Source organism: Ovis canadensis, chromosome 22 (genome assembly GCF_042477335.2).
Source record: "Ovis canadensis isolate MfBH-ARS-UI-01 breed Bighorn chromosome 22, ARS-UI_OviCan_v2, whole genome shotgun sequence".
NCBI classification, from domain to species: domain Eukaryota; kingdom Metazoa; phylum Chordata; class Mammalia; order Artiodactyla; family Bovidae; genus Ovis; species Ovis canadensis.
The window spans coordinates 59,663,979-59,682,951 of record NC_091266.1 but is presented as its reverse complement, the minus strand read 5'-3'; the positions used below and the strand labels follow the sequence as shown (position 1 = coordinate 59,682,951).

General features: G+C 42.8%; 1 protein-coding gene across 6 annotated transcripts in view; it reads right to left on the bottom strand.

The window, feature by feature from the left end:
- The window catches only part of ZRANB1 (zinc finger RANBP2-type containing 1), a 70,452-nt gene extending 53,819 nt beyond the window's left edge, over positions 1 to 16,633 (bottom strand). For 2 of the 6 annotated variants that reach the window (XM_069566812.1, XM_069566813.1), the window contains exon 1: positions 16,162 to 16,612. The gene's annotated coding sequence lies outside the window, so the exon portion shown is untranslated. Of the gene's footprint in view, positions 1 to 8,886; positions 10,495 to 16,161 lie in introns of those variants that run through there. The other 4 variants (XM_069566818.1, XM_069566815.1, XM_069566817.1 and 1 more) reach the window with 4 other exon arrangements.
- Positions 16,634 to 18,973: the final 2,340 nt, after the last annotated feature.

The following is an 18,973-nucleotide window of genomic DNA, read 5'->3' as shown; positions in this document are numbered from 1 at the left end:
GTCTACGAAGAAAATTCAAAAGAGAATCAACAAAACTAAAGCTATTACAGAATTATAACAGGATTACAGGATAAAGGTTAAGTAAGTCCATTGCTTTCCTATATACCAGCAATAAACAAATGGAATTTGAAATTTAAAACACATCACCATTTATATCAGCACCCCCAAAAACGGATTACTTAAAGTCAGAGAACTTGGTGTTCTGACTTCTTGCCTTACTATACAGCTACAGTGGGCCTCCCTGGTGGTTCAGATGGTAAAGAATCCATCTGCAATGCAAGAGACCTGGGTCTGATGTCCAGGTTGGGAAGATCCCCTGGAGAAGGGAATGGCAACCCACCCCAGTATTCTTGCCTAGCGAATTCCATGGACAGAGGAGCCTGGCAGGCTACAGTCCATGGGGTCGCACAGAGTCGGACACGCCTGAGCAACTTTCACTTTCATACAGTTACAGTAATCATAACACTGGTACTGGTGAAAGAATAAGTCAATGAAATAGAATAGAGAGCCCAGAAATTGACCCACACATACAGAGTCAACTGATATTTGACTTGAATAAGGAAAGGCAATACAATGGAGAAAAAATCCTTTCAAAAAATTGTGCTGAAACCACTGGACATCCACATGCAAAAACAAAAATGGCTCACAAACCTCACACCCCTCACAAAAATTCCCTCAAAATGGATCACAGACCACATGTTAAATTGTTGTTCAGTTGCTCAGTCATGTCTGACTCTTCACAACCCCATGAACCATGCAGCACACCAGGCCTCCCCGTCCTTCACCATCTCCCAGAGCCTGCTCAAACTCATGTCCATAGACTCGGTGATGCCATCCCACCATCAATCCTCCTCTGTCGTCCCCTTCTACTCTTGCCTTCAATCTTTCCCAGCATCAGGGTCTTTTCCAATGAGTCAGCTCTTCGTATCAGAGGGCCAAAGTATTGGTACTTCAGCTTCAGCACCAGTGCATCCAATGACTATTCAGGGATGACTTCCTTTAGAATGGACTGGTTTGATCTCCTTGATGTACAAAAGGGACTTTCAAGGGTCTTCTTCAACACCACAGTTCGAAAGCATCAATTCTTTGGGGCTCAGCCTTCTTTACAGTCCAACTCTCACAACCATGCATGACTACTGGAAAAACCACAGCTTTGACTATATAGACGTTTTGTCAGCAAAGTGATGTCTCTGCCTTTTTTTTTTTTTTGTCTCTGCTTTTTAATACACCGCTTAGGTTTGTCATAGCTATTCTTCCAAGGAGCAAGGATCTTTTAATTTCAGGGCTGCAGTCACCATCTGCAGTGACTTTGGAGCCCAAGAAAATGAAATCTGACACTTTCCACATTATCCCCATCTATTTGCCATGAGGTGATAGGACCAGATGCCATGATCTTAGTTTTTTGAATGTTGAGTTTTAAGCCAGCTTTTTCCCTCTCCTCTTTCACCTTCATCATGAGGCTCGTAGAGCCTCTTCACTAAAATGCAGAGCTATAAAATTCCCAGAATATGAAAGGAAATTTTTGACCTTGACTGTGCCAATGACTTTTCAGTTAAAACCCAAAGACACTATCCATGAAAGATATACTTGATAAACTGGTTTTATTAAAATTGAAATTTTCTGTTCTACAAAAGACATGGTCAAGAAAATGACAAGACAAGCCAAAAAATAGGAAAAAATATCTGATAAAGACTGTTATCTAAATTATAAAGAGCTCTTAAAACTCAATAATAACAAAACACCCTAATTAAAACAAGGGCAAAGACCTGAACAGACATTTCATCATCAAAGAAGATATACAGATGGCAAACAAGCATAAGAAAAAATACTCAACATTATACCTCATTAGTATGGGGTTGCACAGAGTCGGACAGGACAAGCAACTTAGCAGCAGCAGAGAATTGCAAATTAAGACTGCAATGAGATATGACCACACAGCTCTTAGAATGACCAAAATCCGTAACACTAACAACAAATTCTAGAAAGGATACAGATCAACAAGAACTTTCCTCCACTGCTGACTGGAATGAAAAGTGATACAACTAAGTTGGGAAAAGTTTGGCAACTTCTTCCCTTGTAGCTCAGTCGGTAAAGAATCCACCTCCATTGCAAGAGATAGGGGTTCAATACCTGGTCTGGGAAGATCCCCTGGAGAAGGAAATGTCAACCCACTCCAGTATTTTTGCCTGGAAAATCCCATGGACAGAGGAGTCTGGTGGGCTACAGTCCACGGGGCCCCAAGGGTCAGACACAAGTTAGCGCCTAAACCACCACCAGTGTTTCATCGTTGTTCAGTCACTAAGTCATGTCTGACTCTTTGCGAATGGACTGCTCTGTCTATGGGATTTCCCAGGGAAGAATATTGGAGTGGGTTGCCATATCCTTCTCCAGAGGACCTTCCCGACTCAGGGAATGAACCCACATTTTCTGCATTGGCACACGGGTTATTTACCACTGAGCCACCAGGGAAATCCCTATTCTTGCCACATTGTTGTTGTTCAGTCGCTAAGTCATGTCCAACTCTTTGCAACCCCATGGACTACAGTAAGCCAGGCTCCCCTGTCCTTCACTATCTCCCAGAGTTTGCTCAAACTCATGTCCACTGAGGTGATGATGCCATCTTATCATCTCATCCTTTGTCACGCCCTTCTTCTGCCCTCAGGGTCTTTTTCCATTAAACAGGCTCTTACCATCAGTTCAGTTCAGTCGCTCAGTCGTGTCCGACTCTTTGCGACCCCATGAATCGCAGCACGCCAGGCCTCCCTGTCCATCACCAACTCCCGCACTCAGACTCACATCGCTCGAGTCAGTGATGCCATCCAGCCATCTCATCCTCTGTCATCCCCTTCTCCTCCTGCCTCCAATCCCTCCCAACATTAGAGTCTTTTCCAATGAGTCAACTCTTCACATGAGGTGGCCAAAGTACTGGAATTTCAGCTTTAGCGTCATTCCTTCCAAAGAAATCCCAGGGCTGATCTCCTTGCAGTCCAAGGGACCCTCAAGAGTCTTCTCCAACACCACAGTTCAAAAGCATCAATTCTTCGGCACTCAGCCTTTGTCACAGTCCAACTCTCACATCCATAAACGACCACAGGAAAAACCATAGCCTTGACTAGGTGGACCTTAGTCGGCAAAATAATGTCTCTGCTTTTGAATATGCTATCTAGGTTTTCTTCCAAGGAGTAAGCGTCTTTTAATTTCATGGCTGCAATCACCATCTGCAGTGATTTTGGAGCCCAAAAAATAAAGTCTGACACTGCTTCCCCATCTATTTCCCATGAAGTGATGGGACCAGATGCCATGATCTTCGTTTTCTGAATGTTGAGCTTTAAGCCAACTTTTTCACTCTCCACTTTCACTTTCATCAAGAGGCTTTTTAGTTCCTCTTCACTTTCTGCCACTAGGGTGGTGTCATCTGCATATCTGAGGTTACTGATATTTCTCCTGGCAATCTTGATTCCAGCTTGTGTTTTTTCCAGTCCAGCGTTTCTCATGATGTACTCTGCATAGAAGTTAAATAAGCAGGGTGACAATATACAGCCTTGACGTACTTCTTTTCCTATCTGGAACCAGTCTGTTGTTCAATGTCCAATTCTAACTGTTGCTTCCTGACCTGCATACAGATTTCTCAAGAGGCAGGTCAGGTGGTCTGGTATTCCCATCTCTTGAAGAATTTTCCGCAGTTTATTGTGATTCACATAGTCAAAGGCTTTGGCATAGTCAATAAAGCAGAAATAGATGTTTTTCTGGAACTCTCTTGCTTTTTCATGATCCAGCAGATGTTGACAATTTGATCTCTGGTTTCCCTGCCTTTTCTAAAACCAGCTTGAACATCAGGAAGTTAATGGTGCACGTACTGCTGAAGCCTGGCTTGGAGAATTTTGAGCATTACTTTACTAGCGTGTGAGATGAGTGCAATTGTGTGGTAGTTTGAGCATCCTTTGGCATTGCCTTTCTTTGGGATTGGAATGAAAACTGACCTTTTCCAGTCTGTGACCACTGCTGAGTTTTCCAAATTTGCTGGCATATTGAGTGCCGCACTTTCAGGATTTGAAATAGCTCAACTGGAATTCCATCACCTCCACTAGCTTTGTTCGTAGTAATGCTTTCTAAGGCCCACTTGACTTCACATTCCAGGATGTCTAGCTCTAGATGAGTGATCACACCATCATGATTATCTGGGTCATGAAGATCTTTTCTGTACAGTTCTTCTGTGTATTCTTGCCACCTCTTCCTAATATCTTCTGCTTCTGTTAGGTCCATACCATTTCTGTCCTTTATCGAGCCCATCTTTGCATGAAATGTCCCCTTGGTATCTCTAATTTTCTTGAAGAGATCTCTAGTCTTTCCCATTCTGTTCTTGTCCTCTATTTCTTTGCATTGATCGCTGAAGAAGGCTTTATCTCATCTCTTCTTGCTATTCTTACCATATGACCGAGCAATTGTGCATCTTGGAATTTACTCCAAGGAGTTGAAATTATAGCTCCATACAAAACCCTGCACATGGATGTTTACAGCAGCTTTATTCATAACTTCCAAAACTTGGAAGAAAGCAAAGTTCAGAAGGTGAATGGATAAACTGTAGTACATCCAGACAAGAAAATATTTAGCACTAAAGAAAAATCAACTAACAAGCCATGAAAAGACATGGAGTAACCGTAAAAGCATATTACTAAGTGAAAGAAGCCAGTCTGAAATGGCTATATTCTGTTTGATTCCAAGTACACAACATTCTGGAAAAGGCAAAACTATGGAGATTAAAAAAAAAGATCAGGGGATGGTGAGAGGAAGGGATGAACAGGCAGAACACGGAGGATTTCTAGGGCAATGAAACTATTCAGTATGACACTATAATGGTGGATACATGTCATTATACATTTGTCAAAACCCATAAAATGTACGTACCAAAAGTGAACCTTAATGTAAGCTATGTACTCTGATTGGTAATTATGCATCATAGTAGACTCATCAACATAAGAAATGCACCACTCAGGTGCAGGATGCTGATGGTAAAAGAGGTTATGCATGTGTAGAGTGAGGAGTATAAAAACTTTACTTTCTGCTAAATTCTGTAGTGAACCTAAAGTGCTCTAAAAAATAAAGACTGTTTTAAAAACCTACTTCTTAACAATGTTTTTAGTCACTAATATCCAGGAAATATGTTCTTAAAAAAAAAAACAAAAAACAGTCCTCAGAATGACAGGAAGTTTTAAAAACTATGCAGCTTTTGATGTGAACTTATTAATAAAACTGCTTTAAAAAATAAAATGGGTTTCCCTGGTGGTCCTGTGGTTAAGAGTCCACCTTGCAATGCAGGAGACACGGGTTCGATCCCAAGTCTGGGAAGAGAGCACATGCCTCAGAGCAACTAAGCCCGTGCGCCACAACTCTGAGTCCAGCAGCCCTAGAGACCCATCAGAGCAAGAGAAGCCAGCACCACAAGAAGCCTGCACACCGCAACCTGAAAGCGGCCCCACAAAGCAACCAAGACCCAGTGCAGCCAAAGATACGTGAATAAACAGAACTGCAAAAAAAAAAAAAAAAATTAAAAATGAAATTTGAAATATGCTCACACCCAATATTTTAAATTTTTAAAAGACACTGAAATTAACATGAAGGGCTCCCACTAGCTAAATGTGAATCAACTCAAGCACCCACACAAAAATAGGAAAAGATTTTTGAAGTACTGACTAAAAGAAAACTCCGTAAGTCTCCAAACTAACAAATAAATAACGGAGAAGAAAAGCTCTTCCTTACAACAGAAATCAAATAAATGCAAAAGGACTAACTGGATTAAAAATTCACCATTTGGCAATCTTCCCACTGGAATAAAGAAAAAAGATCACGAGTGAACATTAAAACTAGTAGGTGAAAATTTGAGTATTAACAGGATATTTAAGTAGTCTCTAAGTATTTCCCCCAAATCATAACTGGTTATGTCACAAAGCCAGCAGACACCTTAACTAAATAATCAAAGTTAATCACACCAGGAAAAACATCATTTGCCTTTTGTTATATTGTTCTAAGAACAAAACTGTGTGATATTCTTGCCAAAAAGTACATCCTCTGACTACAATCATGAGAAAACATCAGAAATGCCGCATTAAGCGACTTTCTACAAAATTGCATGAGTGTGCTAAGTCACTTCAGTCGTGTCCAATTCTTTGTGACCCTATGGCCCGTCAAGCTCCTCTGTCCACAGGGTTGTCCAGGTAAGGATCCTAGAGTGGATTACCACGCCCTTCTCCAGGGGATCTTCCTGACCCAAGGATCAAATATCAGCATCTCTTCTGCATTGACAGGCGGGTTCTTTACCATAGTGCCACTTGGGAAGCCCTAACTACAAAATTACTAATCCTATATTCTTCAAAAACGTATCATGAAAAATAAGGATGTTATCATTCCAATTAAAGGAGCTTATAAAAAACAAGGCAATAGACTGCAACGCATGATCTCAGATTTTCTTTTATCTTTATAAAGAACATTAATAGAACTGGCAAAATTTAAGTAAGATTTATAGAATCTTATTCTTAAGAATTAAATCACACTATTAATTTCCTGATTTTGATACCTCTATTGTGGTTACACAGGAGAAAGCCAATACACACTGAAATATTTAGAGATTAAAGGGTATCAAGCCTGCAATATACTTTCAGACAGTTCTGGTAGGAAAATATATTTGTATTTATATATGTCCAGGTGCGTGCGTGCTCAGTCGTGTCCTACTCTTTGTGACCCTGTGGACTATAGCCTACCAGGCTCCTCTGTCCGTGGAATTTTCCAGGCAAGAGTACTGGAGTGGGTTACCATTTTCTCCTCCAGGGAGTCTTCCTAATCCAGGGATCAAACCTGCATCTCTTGTCTCCTGCATTGGCAAGCGGAGTCTTTACCACTGAGCCACCTGGGAAGTCCACGAAACAGGTACACAACAGTCCTTCTATATGAGAGCAAATGTGGCCTCCTATATCCCAAATATTTCTCAAGAATTGTCAGTTCTTTCTACCGCTACCACCAAGTCTTAGTTCATTATTTCTCTCAACTATTTTATTATTTTAACTGGTCTTCCTACCTTCATACTTCACATCTCCACCAAAGTAATCTGTTAAAAAATAAAAAAATCTGGTGTTGCTATTCAGCAACTTTAAAAATGTCAACACCCCACTAAAGTTAAAAGTCTTAAAAAGAACATAAAAGATCCTTAACAAACACAAACACATGTGTGCATCAAGAATATCTGACAGTATTTTCCTTCAGTGATTTACTGCCTTTCACCAAAGCATTATTAAGGGAAAATGTACTGTACTTCACTTTGGGAAGATGGAGCTCCATCTCTCGATATTTTAGAGAAGAATGCACTGCACTTCTGAGATGTGAGTTCATGTCCCTCTCCACCTGTTACTGAGCCGGGGATTTTGCCAAGTCCTTAAGACCCAAGGCTCTTCACCTGAAAAAATTATGATGTCTTACCTGTCTTTACTTGGGGGCTAATACCAATAATCTCAAGATCTACATCCTATAAATAATATGAACAAATGTCAGTTTGAATTAACACACCTTCGATTTTATATGAAGCTTCAGATCACAGAACATTTGTATTATTTCACTTCATCTTCAGAACTCTCAGGTACTTTCCAAACCCTAGGGTACAGAATCCCTCTGAGGTACAAGTATCTTCATTTTTATGACAATAAATTTGTGGCTTCAGGAAAGGTAAAATGAACTTGCCCACAGTTTAGGAACTTGCCCAAACTTCGGGAAGTAAAGCCCAAATTCTGACTTCTATTTTTCCCAATTAATACACCACAGCCTTCCAGAGTTACAAAAACATTTTCACAGAACGAAATGCGACTATTAGATTACAAGATGGACTGACTGCATAGTCACTATGTCTGGCTACCACAAGGCATTGCCACTACCTCCAGAGCAAGTCCCCAAATCTTAGTTTTTCTCCAGATTACCCTATCATGCCCCGCTTCCAAGCCACCAACCAACTCCCACGTGGATTACTATGTAACCTCCCCACTAATCTTGGTGCTTCTATTCTAGCCACCATCCCCGCATAGAAGCCAGATAGATCCCTTAGGAACGTAAACCAGGTTACCACATAAGGTCTTAAACCCTACTCACTCAGAATAAAATTAAGATTTCCCCAGTCTTTCTTGCAAATCTTTACATAAAAGTGGATTTCATTCTGTTCCTTTTACAAGCAAGCTCAGTCTCTCCATGAGAGTTTTTTAGGAGCACTCTCCTCCGCCTAGAATTCTCTCTCCCTAGATTTTCACATGGCCAGCTCTTGTCATCAAAAACTAGATTTAAATATGACCTCCTCAAAAATCTTCCCTCACCACACTGATGTCATTCTCCACCGCATCACCCTACTTTCATTACATTACTGGCAGAGTGCTTATCACCACCTGGGTTTGGTTTGGGTACTTGGTTGTTTGCTTCTGTTTTTTCCTTGTTTGCTCTCTCTATATACTAGAATGTAAATACAGATTTTAAACTTAATACAACATATAGCCTCATCATATCCCCTCCCCACACAGAGGCAACCCTTCCTTCTTCCTACCTGTAAAGACGATCCACACTGGAGAGGATCATTTCTCCTTTCTATTTTCCAGCTCCTCGACAATACTAGCTCTAAGGGAAAATGAGGAGTAAGGACTGGAGAAGAGTAAGGCACTCACAGCCAGGTGTTAGGATCGATATTCCAACCTCTACCACATGCTTAAGCCACACTATACCCTCTGCAGGTCCTTACATGGGACATGGAATTGTCACGTCTCCACCCCTTCATTACACATGGCTGCTTCTGCACACAATGCTCGCCCATCCCGCTTATATCTATGTGGGTACAGATGTGTATATATACACACATACACATACCTAGAAACCTTCTTCAAAGCCTAGCTGAACTGTGTCCACTCCTGTGCAACCCTTCTTGGTGCAACCACAATCTTGTGCTAAATTAATTCAGTCCTTTCTTTACCACTTCACAGTACTCTGTTTAGTGGATTAAGGTTTGTTTTGAATGATCAACTGTAAAAAAAGAAAAAAAACTCATTTTAATGTCTCTATAAACAGAGCTTGCTATAAAACAGCTGCTCACTGATCATTTAGTCAACAAAAAGCAATTTACTATTCTACTGATATCGAAGGATAGTATTTCAAACAAAGATTAACCAAAGTTCTGCAAACTGCTATCATTCCCACGTTTAAAAACAAACTTTACCGTCATTAAATACCAAAAAATGAAGTTAATTACCCACCCCAATCAGAAAAGGATTTCAAAGTGACTTGTTAAAAGTTACAGAAATGATGTCTTGCCCTCAGAATTCCAATCTCAAGGATACTGCTGCAACCCTCAGTAGAACTCCATTTCTCCATCTGCAACGTCAGGATAATTTCTTCAGACACCCAGGGAATGCTGCCTTGCAGTAATCAATTTTAGTTGAGAATAATTATGTTACTAAAGCTAACTGAATTTCAGCAAATGATGCTGGGACTACTAGACAGCCATCTGCAAAAAGAGTAAAGTTGGATCTCTATCTCACACTATATACAAAACTCAAAATTATCAAAGAGCTAAATGTAAGAGCAAAAACTGTAAAATTTGTAGAACAAATGCAAATCTTCTTGACCTTGGATTAGATAATGGCTTCTTAGAGATAACACCAAAAGCATAAATGACAAAAGAAAATAGATAAACTGGACATCAAAATTAAAATCTTTGTACTCCAAAGAACACCACGGACAAAGTGAAGAGATAACCTATGGAATAAGAGAAAGTATTTGCAAACCACTTGCAAATCATCTGACTTCTATCCAGAATATATAAAGAACTCTCACAATCCAACAATAAAAAGACAAATAATCCAATTGAAAAATGGGCAAAGGATTGTAACAGACATTTCTCTAAAACTACACAAATGACCGACAAGCACGTGAAAACATACTCAATACCATCAGCCATTAGAGAAATGCAAGTAAAAAACAGACGCCACTTTACTCAGACGGCTATAATAAAAAAGACAACAAGCGGTAATGAGCATGTAGAGAAATGGAATCCTCATAATACACTGCGGGAAGAGAACAGTCACAAAGCCCCTCAAAGGTTAAGCACTGAGTCACCATGAAGTGAAGTCGATCAGTCGTGTCCGACTCTTTGCAACCCCAAGTACTGTAGCCTACCAGGCTCCTCCATCCATGGGATTTTCCAGGCAATAGTACTGACTGGAGTGGATTACCATTATGTAACCCAGCAATTCCACTCCTAGGTATATACCCAAGAAAAATGAAAACTTACGTCCCCACAAAAGCTTGTACACAATGTTCATAGCAGCATATTTCATAAAAGCCAAAACATAGAAAAAACCTAAATATCCCTCAAAGAATAGAAAAATATAAACAAAATGTGATTTACACCCATATATGGACTATTTATTATTCAGCCATAAAAAGGAATGAAGTACTAATATATGCTACAACATGGATAAACATTAAAACATCAAGCTAAGTGAACAAAGCCAGATACAAAAGGTCATACCCAGAAAGCTCCAAAAAGCAAAACTTGAATATACACACACTGACAACTACTTACATAGCGTTTATATTGCATTAGGCTTTATAAGTAATCTAGAGACGACTTAAAGTGTAAAGAAGGATGTGCATAAACCTATGGACCTAGACAAACCTAAAATACTCGGTTATTTCATATAAAGGAACTGGATACCCCTGGATTTTGATATCTGAGGGGGATCCTGGAGCAAATCCCCCATGGATACTGAGGGACAACCATATTGTATGATTCCTTCATGGCAAATAAATGGGCAGAAAATGGAAAACAGTAACAGACTTTATTTTCTTGGGCTCTAAAATCACTGCAGATAGCGACTGCAGCCACCAAATTAAAAGACCTTTGCTCCTTGGAAGAAAAGCCATGACAAACCTAGACAGCGTATTAAAAATCAGAGACATCACTTTGCAGACAAAGGTCCGTATAGTCAAAGCTATGTCTTTTCCAGTAGTCGTTTACAAGAGTTGGCCCATAAAAAGGCTGAGCACCAAAGATTGATGCTTTCAAACTGTGGTGCTGGAGAAGACTCTTGAGAGCCCCCTTGTACATCAAGGAGATCAAATCAGTTAATCCTAAAGGAAATCAACCCTGAATATTCATTGGAAGGAAGGACTGATGCTGATATTCCAATACTTTGGCCACCTGATACAACCGACTGGTTGCAGAAGACTGATACTGGGAAAGACTGACGGTAAGAAGAGAAGGGGACAACAGTAGATGAGATGGTCAGATGGTATCATCGACTCAGTCTGAGCAAACTCTTTGACAGGGAAACCTGGCATGCTGCAGTCCATGGGGTTCCAAAGATTCGGACATGACTGAGTGACTGAACAACAACCAATTTATATAGAACAGGCAAATCCACAGAGAAAGTAGATTTCCAGCTGCCAGGAACTGGGGCACAGGGAGATGACTGCAAATGAGTACAGGGTCTCTTTGGAGGGTGAGAGATGTTCTGAATAGTGGTAATGGTTATGTAACTTTGTGAATACACTAAAAACTAATGAAATGAATACTTTAAAAGGGTGAATTTTACATGAACTAAACTTATTTAGTTATATGAACTAAGTTTATTTAAGCTGTTTAAGATTTTAAAATTTGGACCATTGTTGATGTCTTTATTGAATTTGTTACAACACTGCCTGTTTTATGTTTTCATTTTTTTGCCACAAGGCATGTAGGATTTTAGCTCCCTGACCAGGGATCGATCCTGGATCCGCCAGCAAATACCCTAAGCTGATTATTTTTTTAAATTAAGAAACACCTGGAGATGTGCAACTGACTTCCAACAATGCTTTTATCTATTTGAATAGTTTTTACTTATGCAAATTCAATCCACATAAAAATCTGACTTGCCAAACAATACAAAATAAAAAACCAAAATTGCGTTGTGTGGCTTGAGAGGGAGTGGGGCAGTCTGCCCTCAATAAATTAACTATAAAAATAAAGGAAATAAGTGTTTTCATTACCGAAAAGTTCATTAGGCACCTGAAAAATTATTAATTTTATTTCAATTTACCTAACCAACCTCCATTTTAAAATTCCAACTAATGACTCCTGACAAACCAAAATACCAGAGAGCAAAGAATGCTTGCTGATCCTGACTTCTCAAGTGGTGAAATTACTGATGTAATTCTATGAAAGTCCCTTTTACAAATGCAAGTAGCCTAAGTAAAAATGCTTAGTGTTTCTGGAAAGTTAACAGACTAATTTTAGCTTCAATTATGCTAAAAAGGTTTCTGAAGGTTAAAAAAAGTTTTTACGTAAACTAGTTTCTAAAAACCAATCAATTTTAAGGGGGAAAAAAGTATTTTGATGAACTGGAGGAAGAGCACAAGTTTCCATATAGATGCAGTGGATAAATCAAGATGATTTACTGCTAGGAGACTCGGTATCCACAAACCATCAGGCCTCCCACTCACACACACAACACAACACGAACACACACACCTATTTTCCAACTGCATCAGCAACCACCCATGTACCGCATAATTACATATATTATCTTTGGTAAACAAAACTACTATGGACCAGTTTGTTTGTGTTTTCCTTCCAACAGTGTTGACAGGTAGCAGTGAATCACACTCTCCTGAGCCTCACCTGCCTCATGATCAGTGACACATGCGGCCAACAGCTGAGGTGAAAGACGCAAACTGAGATGACAGATGAGAGTCCCCTCCCAGGATGCTGATGCTGCCTGTCAAGTTCCCTGGTGGCTCAGTGGTAAGGAATCTGCTGCTATGCAGCTGACACAGGTTCAATCCCTGGATCGGGAAGATCCTCTGGAGAAGGAAACAGCAATCCACTCCAGCATTCTTGCCTGGGAAATCTTATGGACAGAGAAGCCTGGCAGATTACAGCCCATGGGGTCACAAAAAGTGGGACACGACTTAGCAACTAAACATCAACAGCAGTACAAATATGAAACGATCAACCCTTAATGTCACTGGTGCCAAATTCAAACCCAAGTAACTGGCCCAGAGTCAAAGATGAAATAAACCACAGACCTGTAGTACTTATTTTTATTCGAATAAAACAATGATCATTATCAAAATATTAAGCATCCTCTATAGAAAGAATTACGCTGATAATGTTGCTTAGTTTCTAAACCATGTCTGACTTTGGGTGACCCCATGGACTGTAGCCCGCCACCAGGCTGCTCTGTCCATGGGATTCTCCAGGCAAGAATACTGATGTGGGTTGCCTTCTCCAGGGGATCGTCCCAACCCAGGGATAGAATTTGCATCTCCTGCTTGGCAGGCAGTTTTTGTTTTTGTTTTTGTTTTTTTAAACCACTGAGACCCTTAGATATAAACATACTGGCAAAAAAAATTTTTTAGAGACTGTCATAGTTTCCAATGGACTGCAGCACGCCAGACTTCCCTGGCATGCTGCAGTCCATGGGGTCGCAAAGAGTCAAATACTACTGAACTGATAGTTTCCAGTATTTTGCCTCATAAATCGAAGTTCCAGCAACTCCAATACTTAGAGAAGTACAAACTTCATATTCTAGAACATCTCTAAAACCAGAAACACTTTGTCAGACTATGTATCCATATTTTCAGAGCGTAATATATGGTGCACAGATGTAGGGCTTAGGGTTCATATCCAATCCTCAAAGATCTTAAAAATCTAATTGGGAAGTAGAATAAAAAGATAAATTGAAATCCAAGCCAGCATATTCTAAAAAGGAGAAAAAAAGGCGAGGAAAACAGTCTCTCACTGCAGAGGTGAGACTAGATCTCGGGGCTGAAAAGTCAAGAAGGCTCCTCAAGGCCAGAATAAAGGGAATATCCATGAACACAAGAAGAAGAGGGTTTCAAATAGAAAGAAAAGCACAAAGAAAGACCAAGAGGAGCAACTTCAAAGGAACAACAAACAAGTTAGTTTGGCTGGAACTAAAGATTCACAAAGGCAAGAAATAAGAGTTAAGATTGAAGAATGGATCAGAGCCAGATTATAAAGAAACCTGAAAACCACACCAAGGAGTTAAAACCTTACTTTGCATGTAACAGGGAGTCTCTGGAAGTTTTTATGTTGCGATGTGAGAAGGTGAATGTTAACATGCGTAAGATATTATTTACTCAAAGCATTAGTGAAGCACAAATACTCCAGGTGAAACACATCACCAGGAGAAAAACGTACTCAAAGTCCAGGTACAAGAGCTTATTTGGGGGGTAGGAGGGAAGTGAGCAGCAGTGCACAAATACTGACACTGACCCAAGTTAAACAAAAAGCTACAGAGGTCTACCTTCGCAATCCCCATTTGTTTGAAGTTTCCACCTATTACAAAAGCAAGCTTAAAAAAAAAAAAGGCAAGCTAAGTATAAAAGCACACTGAACAGCTCTCACTGTATCAATTACACACAGGAGGCAATCTACCTCAAATACCCTACACCTGGGTCATGAGTTCCAAACCTATGCTAACCCTCAGATTTTAAATGTAATATGCCAAAACCTTTATCAGTGTACAGAACTGAATCAAGGCCACAAGCTTTAAAATACTGTGCAAGAGTTCATCATACTAACCCAAGCACATTTCAAAAGTAAATAAATGGGTGTCTCAATGCTCCCAAGCATTAATAAAAGGGGTTGAAACAACAGAAATTAAAATCCCTCATGACATTCAAACAGGATCCTCCCCAAAGATTAAAATACGCCACTACTGTCCTCTCAGTGCCACTAACAGCCCTATAAAAACAATGTTATGAAATTTTAGCATAAGAAGGTGACTGCATATCTTGTCAAGAGCTAAAAACCAAACAGGGAAGCAGGGTTCTAAATTTCTTTATAATTGCCTCATTTAATTAATAATACTAATAACCAGGAGGAGAGGTCCAGCTTAATTTTTCACAAACGTAGTTTAGATGATTTTCCTAAGGCCCCTGGCACAAGCCAAGATCAAAATTCCTCATGGTTTCCCCTGGCTTATGGTTTGAACACTGAGTCATCCATGCTTGATCAAAACATGGGTACCCTTGAGGTCGCACAAGTGATAAAGTCAACTAAAAAAAGAGACCTCAGGAAAAAAACACTCATTATATAACGTTTCTAAGAGCGAAAGATTTCTCATCAACTGTATTCCTAAAACATTTTTGTACATTTCTGTACATTAAATTTATTGACAACAACGTAACAGATCATAGGGGGAACACACAGACCACAATACTTGGGTGGAAGGGGACGGCGTTTAACCTGATACAAGTCTACGGAGTTACGGTATCAATCGACTGAAATACCAAATTCTCTGCCAGAAGAATTTCCAAACACCGGGGTTATCTCAAGATAAGCGGGGTCGGCTCAAACTTCCAGGCTGAACCTCAACTGCTGGCCCCTCGAGCTTAACATGCAAGTATTCATTATGGTCCTTTTGTCTGTGGAATGACCCCACATACCAAGCCACAGGCAAGGGAATAAGGTAAGTGTGCACGGAACCATCGTTTATTGCGAACGAGAGGGCCAATCTTTCCACTAGTTCCAGCTTCTCCCCCTCACCAGCCCCCCACCGCCCCTCAGCCCACCCCTGTCGGCCCCCACCTTTATTTTCTGAGAAAAAGGGAAACAACGGGAGGCCACCGCGGGAGGCGGAGAGGAAGCCGCCGGGGGGGTTGGGAGGTGGGTTGAAATACAAGTTTGGGGGGACCGGTACCAACTTGTGGCGACGAACCCAAGTATTGAGGGCCCTATCGCAGAGACCAGCCCGTAGGTGGCAGGAAAAGAAGCTGGGGGGGGGGGGGGGGGGGCGTAATCTGGCGGAAGAGAGGCGGCTGGGCAGGCAGCGCTTCCAGCAGCGGCGGACCGATGGTAGGTAAACAAGCCGGGCGGACCCACACCCTCCCACAGCCCCGGGCCTGTCCCCTCACTAGGAAAGCCCAAGATGGAAGCGCGGCGAGGCCAGCCCGTGCCCCCCTCCCCTCTCCTCGCCGGCGACGCTGCCCCCGGGGGTGGGGTGGGGGAAGACGCAGAGGGGGGTGCCCGGGAGACCGGCGACCAGGGTGCCGTGAGGGAGCCAGGGGCCGGGCAGGCCGCGCGGCGGGGCCGCCAGGGGCCTGAGACAGGGCGCCCTCCCCGGGGGCCCCGGTTACCTGGCGGCGGCTCCTCCTCCAGCTCCTGCTCCTCCTCCCCGTCCGACGCTCGGCGCCCGGCAGCCGCGGCGGCGGCGGCGGCGGCGGCGGCGGCGGCGGCAGCGGCGACTCCCCCCCGAGCAGCCCGCGGCGACGAGCCGAGCCCGGCCCCTCTCCGCCTCCCTCCGCGCCTCCGCCCGCCCCGCTGCTGCCGCCTCCGCCCTCTCCCCACAGTCAGGACATGGTCTCCGCAGGCCCGCGCGCGGCTCCCACTGCCGGAGGCGGGGGCAGAGGGGCGGAGAGCAGGCGCGGAGGCGGGGGGACGCCGAGGGGAGGGGGGAGCCAGGAGGGGGGGCTGCCTCGGACGCAGCGGGCTCCTAATGGCGGCGGTGAGAGGCCCCGGAGCCAAATAAACCCTGCGGGTAGCCGCACAACGTCAAGTCCGGACCCCGCAGCTCGTCGCCCTGTCATTGGCCCCGAGGCCGCCAGCGGCGTAGCCAATGGGCGGCTGCCTCTTTCCAGGCGCTGGAGGCGGGCGGTGGAGAGCTGACGTCACGCAGGCGCCGGCCCCGATTGTGAGGCAGCACCGCGCGCCAGCCCCCCAAACCCCGCCCACTTTGCGGAGGCCGGGGCTGCGGAAACTCGGCGACGTGAGGGGGACGCAGAGAGGCGACCGTGCGGGATACGGAGACGCGGACGGGGCGATCAGGAGGGATTCTCCTGGCTACTTAACTTCTCGTGTCGCCTCTGTGCTACTGAAGCGTCAGAAGTCTTAAGTCAACCCCCACGTCTCACCAACTGAACTGCTTAGTGACAGTTCTGCATCACTTTTTCTTAACACAGTTTCAGATTCTTGATAAGACACCAAAGAATATAAATGTTTCATTTCAGTTCAGTCTCTCGGTCGTGTCCGACTCTTTGCGACCCCATGAATCGCAGCACGCCAGGCCTCCCTGTCCATCACCAACTCCCAGAGTTCACTCAAACTTACGCCCCTCGAGTCGGTGATGCCATCCAGCCATCTCATCCTCTGTCGTCCCCATCTCCTCCTGCCCCCAATACCTCCCAGCATCAGAGTCTTTTCCAATGAGTCAACTGTTCACATGAGGTGGCCAAAGTGCTGGAGTTTCAGCTTTAGCATCATTCCTTCCAAAAGAAATCCCAGGGCTGATTTCCTTCAGAATGGACTGGTTGGATCTCCTTGCAGTCCAAGGGACTCTCAAGAGTCTTTTCCAACACCACAGTTCAAAAGCATCAATTCTTTGGCGCTCAGCTTCACAGTCCAACTCTCACGTCCATACATGACTACTAGAAAAACCATAGCCTTGACTAGACGGACCTTTGTTGGCAAATTAATGTCCCTGCTTAAATGTTTAGGTTGAGGTAATTTAATTTTTATGTAGCTACTTTTTACCAAGTCTATTTTTATTCCTGCTGCTGACTAAAAAAATGCAGTCACAACCTCAAAGGAGGGAGTTGTTTTATTTCGTGGGAATGTTTAGGGCTCCGAGGCTGGGAGGGATCGTCTTAGTTCAGTCAGTTCAGTTCAGTCGCTCAGTCCTGTCGGGCTCTTTGTGATCCCACGGACTGCAGCACGCCAGGCTTCCCTGTCCATCACCATTTCCCGGAGTCCACTGAAACTCATGTTCATTAAGTCGGTGATGCCATCCAAAGAATATAATATAAATCACATCCTCTGTCCTCCCCTTCTCCTCCTGCCTTCAATATTTCCCAGCATCAGGGTCTTTTCTAATGAGTCAGCTCTTCGAATCAGGTAGGAGTTTCAGCTTCAGCATCAGTCCTTCCAATGAATATTCAGGACTGATTTCCTTTAGGATGGACTGGTTGGATCTCCTTGCAGTCTAAGGGACTCTCAAGAGTCTCCAACAGCACAGTTGAAAAGCATCAATTTTTCAACACTCAGGTTTTTTTATGGTTCAACTCTTACATCCATACATGACCATTGGAAAAACCGTAGGTTTGACCAGACGGACCTTTGTTGGCAAAGTAATGTCTCTGAATTTTAATATGCTGTCTAGGTGGGTCATAACTTTTCTTCTCAGTAACTCTGAAAAAACTGCTCCAAGGAGGCAGGGAGGAAATCAGGCTATATACAAGTCTGCAACAAAGGGAGCAGGCGGTCTGAAGGTCAAAGATCAGGTACCAAGTTAAGGAATTTAGCTTTCTATGTGAGGAAAGACGCCAGCCCCTGGGCTCCCTGACTTCCCTCCTTTCTTGTGTACCTCAGCTGTTTGGGGGCTAACCCTGTTTCCTTGTTCACCTTAGGGAGTGGCAGCTGGCTGCTTCTTGCATCCCCCCAGCTCCTCAGCAGTCACCGTGGGGGTGGCAGCGTCTGCTGGATCTCAGTTTTGGGAGCCCTCATTGACATTTGGAAGCCAGAAAACGCTGATGGCTGTGATAGTTCTTGTCGGTTAACATGGCAGGAGATATTTTCATTTCACACTGCCTTCCAGGCAGCTATCCATGTATATTTGTGTATGTGTAAATTTATAGTGTATATTACTCAGATACATACATATATACATAATGAGAAGGCATGGAGTTATATGCCAGTTACGTCTCAAAATTAATTAAAACAAAAAAAGTCCTAGAGAGTTTGTTTTTTGCTCTCTTCTACTACTTTCTAGCTCTAGTTTGGGGAAAACCTGATTTTCTAATGCCTGCCTTTTCTGTAAGTGGTAAGGACCCCAAGTTCTAAAGAGAATATGTTATATGGTGGTGTTTTGTATATTTCTTTCTATCTCTCTTTCTCTTTGTTTTTTACTGTTGTTGTTCAGTCGCTAAATTATGTTCAACCCTGCAACCCCACCCA